This window comes from Myxocyprinus asiaticus, chromosome 20 (assembly GCF_019703515.2).
Source record: "Myxocyprinus asiaticus isolate MX2 ecotype Aquarium Trade chromosome 20, UBuf_Myxa_2, whole genome shotgun sequence".
In the NCBI taxonomy this organism is placed as follows: domain Eukaryota; kingdom Metazoa; phylum Chordata; class Actinopteri; order Cypriniformes; family Catostomidae; genus Myxocyprinus; species Myxocyprinus asiaticus.
The window spans coordinates 30148456-30158655 of NC_059363.1; positions in this window are offsets into that span (position 1 = coordinate 30148456).

Consider the following 10200-nt stretch of genomic DNA (forward strand, 5'->3'; position numbering starts at 1 on the left):
CCCATTGAAGATTGCAAGGCAATTTTAAAAGAGAATAACGTGTGCTTTAAATGCTGCTCTTTGGCATCACATATCGCAAAGAACTGTAAGATTAAAGTCCAATGTTCTGAATGTAAAAGTGAAAGACACCACACAGCGCTCCACCCTGGACCCTGGATAGAGGAGGTAGATGATGCTTCTGAGCACGGCGGGGAGTGGGAGGAAATCTCACCTCAATCTCAAGTTACCAGCAAATGCACGGAAGTCTGTGGGGAAGATCAGACAGACTGATCTTGCTCTAAAATATGCCTTGTAAAAGTATTTCCAGCTGGCCACAGAGACAAGGCAGTGAAACTGCGCAGGAGTAAAGGAGTCAGTTGGAAGAAGGGCCAGTGGCTATGAAGTAGAATCTCTGGATGGAACTGTTCGCATCCCATTACCAAGCCTTATAGAATGTAATGACATTCCTAATAACAGAGACGAGATTCCAACCCCTGATGTGGCTCGCCGTCACGCAGACCTAAAGTCTGTGGCACACCTCATCCCAGAACAGGACCCACAAGCCCCAATTATGCTTCTCTTAGGTCGGGACACATAAGAGTTCATAAGGTCTGTAAACAGGTGAATGGCTCACACAACCTACCCTATGCACAGAAGTTGGATCTGGGATGGGTCATTTTAGGCAGTGTATGTCTGGGAAATGTCCACAAACCACTGACAATCAGAACCTTCCACACAAACATCATAGAGTCAAAACGCCCGACTCTTTCATCCATGTCCTAACGTCTTTCATGTTAAGGAAAAATACAAGGACATCCAACTAACCAATCCAACTGTGTTTAAGCGAACCAAAGATGACAACCAGGTGGCTCCTTCGATTCAGGATGCCTCTTTCATGAAAATCATGGATGAATGTCTACAAAAATATTTGAACAACAGTTGGGTAGCACCATTACCCTTTAAGAGTCCACGTCCGCGCCTTCCCAACAACAGGCCTCAAGCACTGAAATGTCTTATGTCTCTCAAGCGCAACTTTGAAAGGAAGCCTGAAATGAGTGACCACTTCCTCAGCTTCATGGACAAGATGTTTAAAAATGGCCATGCTGAGTTAGCCCCTCCTTTGATTGAGAAAGAAGAACAATGGTACCTGCCAACTTTCGGAGTGTACCATCTGAAGAAATCTAAGCATATCAGAGTAGTGTTCGATTCCAGTGCCCAACACATTGGTGTATCACTTAATGATGTGCTTTTAACTGGGCCTGACCTGAACAACATACTGCTGGGAGTATTGATCCACTTCAGGAAAGAAGCCATTGCCTTCACAGCGGACATAGAACAGATGTTCTATTGTTTTTTGGTAAGGGAAGAAGACAGGAACTTTCTAGATTTTCTTTGGTTCCAAGACAATGACCTTTCCAAAGACATTGTGGATTATTGCATGAGGGTCCACATCTTTGGTAATAGCCCCTCACCCGCAGTGGCTATTCATTGCTTACACCAGTCTGTTCAGATCGGTGAGTTCCATGTCCACCCCGATGTCAAGCATTTTGTGATGGGTGACTTATACGCAGATGACAGCTTGAAGTACCTGCTTACAGTTAAAGCTGCTATCAATTTGCTGAAAAAGACACAGGATGTTCTCTCCAAATCAAATTTGAGGCTACATAAGATTGCAGCAAACAACAAAGAGGTCATGGATGCTTTTCCATCCAGAGATCATGCAAGTGACCTGAAAGATCTAGACTTTGTTCGCACTACCAATGCAATGTAGTCTTGTACTCAATTGGAACCTCCATACTGACTGTTTCCTCTTCAGGAAACCTTACACCCGGCGAGGTGTCTTATCCACTATTAACAGACTCTATGATCCTCTTGGGTTTGTAGCGCCGGTCACAATCCAAGGTAAGGCAATTCTGAGAGAACTCACTACTGAGAATGGTGACTGGGATGCTCCACTACCGCAAGAAATGGAGGAAGCTTGGACGTCATGGAGAGCTTCTTTGACAGAGCTGTCCAGTCTTTCCATCTCCAGACCCTATACTGAAACTTCACCATTGGCAGCTGTCAGAAGGGATTTGTGTGTTTTTTCTGATGCATCAACCAAAGCTATCGCTGCAGTGATGTTTCTAAGTCACAGACACTGCAGGGAATAATCACATTGGGTTTGTAATGGGGAAAGCCAAACTTGCCCCCTGCACCGAGCACACAGTGCCAAGACTAGAACTTTGTGCTGCAGTACTTGCCGTTGAGTTAGCAGACATAATCTCAGCAGAACTGGACCTTCAGCTTGATGCTGTATCCTACTACTCAGACAGTAAGGTGGTTCTGGGCAACAGTTGTAATGAAACCAGGCACTTTTATGTTAGCAAATGGGTACAATGTATCCAAAAGTCCTCTCATCCTGACCAATGGCGCTATGTGCTAACAGACCTGAACCCAGAAGATCATGCGACAGGTTCTGTTCCCGCAGCCCACTTACAAAACACCAATTGCTAAGTGGACACAAATTTCTGCTCATGCCAGAACCAGGTACCTCTGAGAGCACTTACAACCTTGTTGATCCAAGTTCAGACCCAGAAGTACAGCCTCTAGTGTCTAGTTTAAGCACTACAACATCATCCAAGCAGCTTGGTTCCCAAGTCACTAACAGGTGCTATTTCTCGCCTTATTCATGTAGCTCGTCTTTTTAACAAAGCTGTGAAGAAAAACAGTTCTTGTAAGGGCTGGCATTACTGCTAAGTAGAATTCACAGTGGAGGAATCCAATAAAGCTTCAGCCATCATCATCCAAGTGACACAAGAAGAGGTTTACAGTCAAGAGACCAAATGTATCCAAAAGCAAGAGAGCATTCCAAAAAGTAGTCCTCTTTAAACTCTGGATCCATTCATTGATGCACAAGGCCTTCGGAGATTCGGAGGCCGTCTCCACCATTCAAGCCTTAATCAGAGTGAGAAGTCTCCTTTGTTAATTCCTGGCAAGTTTTGCTCATTAGACATCACCATGAACATATCCACCATCAAGGCAGTCACTTCACGGAAGGAGCTGTCCGTTCAGCTGGCTTTTGGATAGTTGATGGGAAATGAAGAGTGAGCAGCATCATCCACCAGTGTGTAACTTGCAGACGGCTCAGAGCTCCACTCAGCATCCAGAAAATGGCCAGCCTTCCAGCAGATCGTCACTCAACAGACCCTCCCTTTACCAATGTTGGACTGGATGTATTTGGCCCTTGGAGTGTCTTCTCACATCGGTCAAGAGGAGGGCTTTCACACAGTAAGAGGTGGGCTGTAATTTTTACATGTATGAGCATAAGAGCCGTTCATATCGAAGTTATAGAGTCCTTCGACACATCCAGCTTCATCAATGCTCTTAGACGTTTTCTTGCTGTGCGTGGACCTGTCAAACACATTAGTTCAGACCGTGGCACAAACTTTGGTGTGTGCAAGGACTTGAAGATACCTTCAAACATTGACAGCAAAACTGTGAAGATGTATCTGTCAGATCGAGGTTGCACTTGGACTTTTAATCCTCCACACACTTCCCATTGCGATGGAACATGGGAAAGAATGATTGGACTTGCAAAAAGAATTCTTGACTCCATGTTCCTCCAACTGAAAGACAAACTTACCCACGAAGTGCTGGTGACCTTCATGGCAGAGGTAGTAGCCATTATCAATGCCAGGCCTCTTGTTCCCGTGACAACGGACCCTGATGAGCCATTTATACTCACCCCAGTGGTTCTTCTCACACAAAAGGTGAACTTTGTTGCTGCACCTGCAGGCGAGTTTGGAGTTGCAGACCTCTACAAGTGTCAGTGGTGGCAAGTTCAACACCTTTCCAACACCTTCTGGGACAGATGGCGAAAGCAATTCCTACCAACCCTACAGGCACGCAAGAAATGGCAGTCCGTTCATCCAAACATCAGACCAGGAAGTGTTGTTCTCCTCAAGAACAGCCAAGTACAACAAAATGAATGGCCACTTGGACTAGTAACACAGACTTTCCCTAGCCAAGACAGGAAGGTGTGTCAGGTTGAGGTCAAGGTCATCAAACCAGGAGGTTCTACACTTTTTCTTAGGCCTATTACAGAGATAGTGTTCTTCTTTCCCCAGATTCCAAAGTAGATGGATCATTATTGAATTTGTTGAATGATGTGTAAGCACATCAGGTGGGGAGTGTTCTAGTACCACTTAATATGTTAGAAGTCTTGTTTTCCATTCTTCAATAAATTAAGTCAATAAATAAAAAATAGTTTTTTTTATTTGGCCGTGGTCCCTTTAAGAATCTTAGGTTTCAGTAAGGAGTCATGTCATGTGACCATTAATCAGGAATAGTGATTGGAAGATCAGATCATTTTACTGACTTGAATCTTCGAGTCTTGTTCAGCAAAATGAACTAATCTTTTTCTAGTCATTTAGTTCATTTCGTTCATTTGAGCAGAATTAAATTAAAATGTTACATTTTCAATAGCCAAATCCCCCCAACACGTCTACTTATGCAAACTTTGATTATAGTCCCAATAAGGACAAATTTATAATGCAGCCAATGACAGATTATGAGAAACAAATGATTAGTTCACCTCTGGATTGAATCTTCTTGTCTGAGTCATTTGGTCTTTGTCACGTGACAGCCCTATGTGCATTACGGCTGTCCCTTGACAAATGAACGAATGACTCGGACCAAAAGAGTTGAAAGGTGAACTAATCATTTCTGTTTCCTGTGTGAGCAATGCATTGCATATACGGCTGTCACGTGACAAAAGAACGAACAACTCGGACCAGAACACTCGAGAGGTGAACTAAACATTTGTTTCCTGTATGTGCAATGCATAGTGTATATGGCTGTCATGTGACAAAGAACGAATGACTCGGACCAAAAGAGTTGAAAGGTGAACTAATCATTTCTGTTTCCTGTACAGCGCCTATGCGGTTTTCACGTAACACGAACGGAGGTTGCGCAATGCACATGCGCGGTCAACACAAAATGAACGAATCACTCTCTGAGACTACTCGTTCTTCTGAGTCACATAAAAGATTCATTCAAAATGAACAAATCATTCATGAATGACCCATAACTAATCAGGAAGCAAGCAAGCATGGCACAGAGAGCAGTATGTTTATTGTATCTGAGCTAATCCTGTGACATCTGCAACATGCCTGTTGTAGCATCGTGGGTATGTACTGATTGTTTTTAACAACATCCACAATTGCAGATAATTATTTGGGAACATTGTTACATTCTATAAAGTTGACTGTTAGAAGTCTGTTATTTACTATCTACATTACTATTGTTAATGATCATATCCTTATGTGCTAATGGTTGTACTGTTCCTATACCATTGAAAGTTCATATTACAAGTACAGATAAATAAGTGATTGGATAATTGACTACAGGTTAAAATATAATGCCAAATATTGTATTCAGAAATGTCTACTAAATACATAAAATGTGTAACAGTAAAAAACACAGGGATTTAATTCATATCATTAGAGTTAATATATCTGTACATGTTAAAGGGCAAGTTTAATGCTGATTACGCCTTTTGTATGTTTCAGTTTCACCTTTCCTTGCAATGTCAATAAACCTGTGGACAAGGAGCCAACTGTCTTCAGAGTCTTGATGTTAGGGAAGAGTTTACCTGGCTGTCAAGTTATATACAGAACATATACCGAGGACTGCATATTTAGTAACCACTTTTAAGGAATAGTTCACCCAAAAATGAAAATTCTGTCATCCTTTAATAACCCTCATTTAATTTGACATGATCAAATGAGAAGTTGGCATGTTGCTTTCGAAAGTTGCAGAAGCCATCGGCCCCATTTTGCTGAGCTGCTGACAAGCGCTATCTGCCATCAACTTTTTCTGCATCAGTTCAACTGCAATTACTTTCTGCAGTGATGTGACCGGAATCCCAGATTCTCATCTCGGATTGATTCCAAGAAGTAATTATTTTCATATAGTCAGTGATTAGTGTAATTTGGGGGTTCCATTTTCCCTCTAAGATTGCATTTTTACTCCACTGATGGTTAGGTTTAGGGTTGGGGTTTGGGGTAGAGTTAATAAAATATGCATTCCTCTACACTGTATTACATCATTTACAGCTAAAGACAGCTCACTTTTGGTGCCCCTCTGTGGACATTTCTCCCTGGAAACTACAGCTACACATGCCCCTATGTTAAAAAACACTTACTGCTTCGGCCACTGGGGGCAGTGTTTCGAATTTCATGAAACAGTCCGAGTTTAGCTCAACAAAAATCAACCTATTGATTACGAATTTATTGTGAGATCAGTTTGTCATTCCATACCCGTAATCCCGTATTAATTTTTTCTTCATTGCAACACAAAAGGAGACGTTAAGTAGAACGTAAGCCTCAAAAACCATTTGTAACTTTGGGTACGTGGAGTGGAAGAGGAAGAGAGGAGATGCAGGAGTAGATACTTTTCAATCTTTTAATAGGAATCACTGGAGTGGAACAAATGCTGGAGTGGAACAAACTATAAAGCATAACATCTCAATGTAACACTTCAACCTTACAACAAAACACTTTAAGGACTGACAAATGATGAACAAAACAGGAGGGTATTTATACAAGCAAGGGCAGATGATGGAATGGAGGACAGGTTAGGATGATAGGGAACAGATGGAAGTGATGAGGGCAGTGAAATCTGGGAAATGTAGTCAGGAGGAAAACTTCAAAATAAGAGTCCTTGAAAAACATGAGGGAGACAGATTGTGACACCATTCACTTTCATAAATTAAAAAAGGGGAAATCTTAAAAGGCGTGGTAGCACAGACACAGTGCCTAAAATTACCCACTTTCCCTTTTACATAAACAACATATAAATTGTAACCTAAATCTTGATATTGAAAAAAAATTAAAAATCGGAGTTCACAGTCAACAAAACAAAGTCATCAGTCTATTCATCACAGGCTTGATGTACTAGTTAATACACCTACTCATGTAAGATGCTTTCAACACTCACATGTCAATACAGCTAAATAGTTTGTTTTGGAAATGTATCAAAAGTTGAGAGATGGTTCAGACAGGTGCAGGATTGTTTAAACTCATTTTGGGAGGATCATGTCAGCCCATATGTAAGTAAAAAGGCATCTCGCTTTCTTTGGACCATATTTGTGTTTCAGCCCTAAAGTATGTGTGAAAGACAACGTGGGAAGAAAACTTGAACATGCATTGCAACATTGACTGTTGCAAAAGTAAAAAGGAGAATAAAAGAAAGATTAAAAAGTGTGAAACTCTTTTCCATTGCCAGTAAACATAATTATCATTATGCATAATTATTTTTTGATCCAAGGTTTCTTTTTTTTTTTTTTGCGACAAAAGGTGTAGTCGCATTAAAAAGTTTACCAATGTAGCCAATGGAAACGCAAATTATTGCTAAAATTTCACAAGTGTCGACAATATTTTTCTGTTTAACTCTAGCACATAAACTCTATATCGATACTTCAAATGCCACAAATAACTGGTTTGGAAACACTTTTTATTGAGAAAATTGCCATTAATGCAAAAATGTAGTGTCACTTGACAGAATTTACCCCAATCATTAGCCTGTGTTAATCATGAGGACAAGGTATACATCCTTGAAAGCCAATTTATTGTACATGAAGCATTACTCACACTGTTATGGATTGGTCTTAACGGCATACCTGCACAGATCCGATGCTGCAAACACATCTGCGTCATGACACTTCCAGGAGTGCCAACACAAATATCTCGTATCATGCACCTGTCATCGACAAGTGCACAGAGAACAAATGAATGGCCACTCTTTGCGATTAATTTAATCGCTGTAGCCATCCATTTATTTATTAAAGTTGCTTTTCCACATAATTAAAAATAATAGACGGCAGTCATGGAATTATCCCACATTACAAAAAACGGTAACACTTTAGAATAATGGTCCGTCATTAATAGGTAATTATGCAGGAATTAATACAGGATTAGTTTACATTAACACTTTAGTTACTACTATTAACTAATATGGAAACATGATTTACCAATCAGTAAGTAATAGTGAACTGATTACTGAGGTAGTTCACTGTTAGGTAATCAATAATTACTGAATTTGATTTTCCTCATTGAGAACTATCTACTAACTATGGCTAATTTAAAACTACTTATTAATTAAATTAAAACATAAACAGTGTCTAAAATGTGAATGATTATGTTTTTATTGTGCACAAGATCATGCATGGGTTCGTTGATGGAATTAATTTATGAATGTAACAGGTCGCTAAATCAAGGCTATAGTGTCTGGTAGAGTATCATAGTCAAGGATGTAACCACATATTCAGGATTGATGGGGACCAAATTTAATAATGTAACAATTAACCATGGAACCGTGGTTACGGCCATGGTCATAGAAATATAGGGATGTATGTGCCCAACCTGTGTATTCCTTGGGATATCTCTTCTGTTCATTAAAAAATTATTAAATTCTGCATGTTTGATATTGCTGAAGGTCTTTTTTTATATATATATATATAATTCTGGTAACCCACAAGTAATGAGGCAAGTGTTACCACATAAGTATGAAGGAATTAATAATGATCTGGGTAGGGTTGCACCAGCTGTGCGTATGTCTCACTTAAGTTGAGACGTAAAGTTCACACTAAGGGCTTAGTAACAACTAGTTAGTTTGCAACTAAGTCAGTGCTTAATTTGGTTGCACCACCTGTTCTTAAGGCAAGACTTAACTAGCAGGTCGTAAGCTATCCTTAAATTAATGCATAGTCGTCATAATATGACGTTTACCTGTATTGATCCAATAAACAGCCTTCAAATTTGTATCAAATTTTATAAATTTCAGTTTGATCTTGTTACTTGATGTTCAAACCTTGTTTACTCACATAACTGTCAACTGTAAGAAATTATATCCCCATTAAAATACGATATGTAACAAAAGTAGATTTAATAAATAGTATATATGCTCTGTGTAAATAATATATAGGCTAGGAACTGTATCTAAAATAAATGAGGAGTGATAAATAAATACTAATACAACAGTCTGGGAAAATAGACATTTATTCATTTTAATATCCTATATATATTTTGAATGTGTTGAAACTTGACACCGGACAGTGCACCCTGAAAACTGAAGAGCCGCTTAAAAGTTCATTTTTTTTTCTCTCTCTCGTAAATGTAAACGAGTGTAAATGTCAGCATCATACTGTATGTCGAAATGATTGATGCCTGTCACACAAAACGAGCTCATTGATGTCATAAAATATCAGTCTGCTTTTTTATTCCATCCGTTACTCCTGGTTGGAGGCTTCCGTAAATATTTAGTTTATACGTAGGGTCCTAAGGGACCTAAGTTTAACGGTGCAATGCTCAAATATTTAGTAGTGCGTAAATTGTGACTTAGTGCCCAATTACGCCACAACTTGGCTAAGTTTTAACTTACGCACAGCTGGTGGACTATTATTCTAAAGTGAGGGTCATGGTAACGCATTATTAATTAATGAGATCTTACTGTTTCCTTCCTTGGTAGTTAAAGATTATCTGGACCATTATTCTAAAGTGAAAACACATTATAAACCATTAATAGTAACTCGAGTTGTTACTTGACAGTTAGTAATGAATACTCAAGTGTTTGTTCCTACATTTTATTCATTTAATCAAACAAATCAAACAAACATTCACAGACATTAAAAAAAAAAATTTCTGCCATTGAATTATGAATCTTTGAAATAATTGAACATAATTGCATGGGCTACAAACCTTACAGGGGTGTCAAACTCAGTTCCTGGAGGGCCGCAGCCCTGCAGAGTTTAGTTCCAGCCCTGCTCTAAAATGCCTCCTTGTAATCTTCAAGCACTTCTGAAGACCTTGATTAGCTGCTTCAGGTGTGATTAATTAAGGTTAGAGCTAAACTCTGCTGGACTGTGGCCATCCAGGAACCGAGTTTGACACCCCTGCATAATGCTTTTAATTGCTGGTGCTCACGGTTACTATGTTTTAAAAGTCTTATCTCTTAACATAAAGTAAAAATAATAAAATTATGTGTCTAAAGGACAAGTGTGTTTATCTCCACAAGACTTCAACAGAAAACGGAGAGAAAACCGGCATGCAGCATGAGGCCAATTCCACGTGTACTTCCACCCTAGACAGCCCACTCTGTAAATACGTACAGTTTTTATCAAATTAATTTGACATGTTTCCTCCTTTACCTATGTTCGGTATGAACAGAACAGAAAGTATG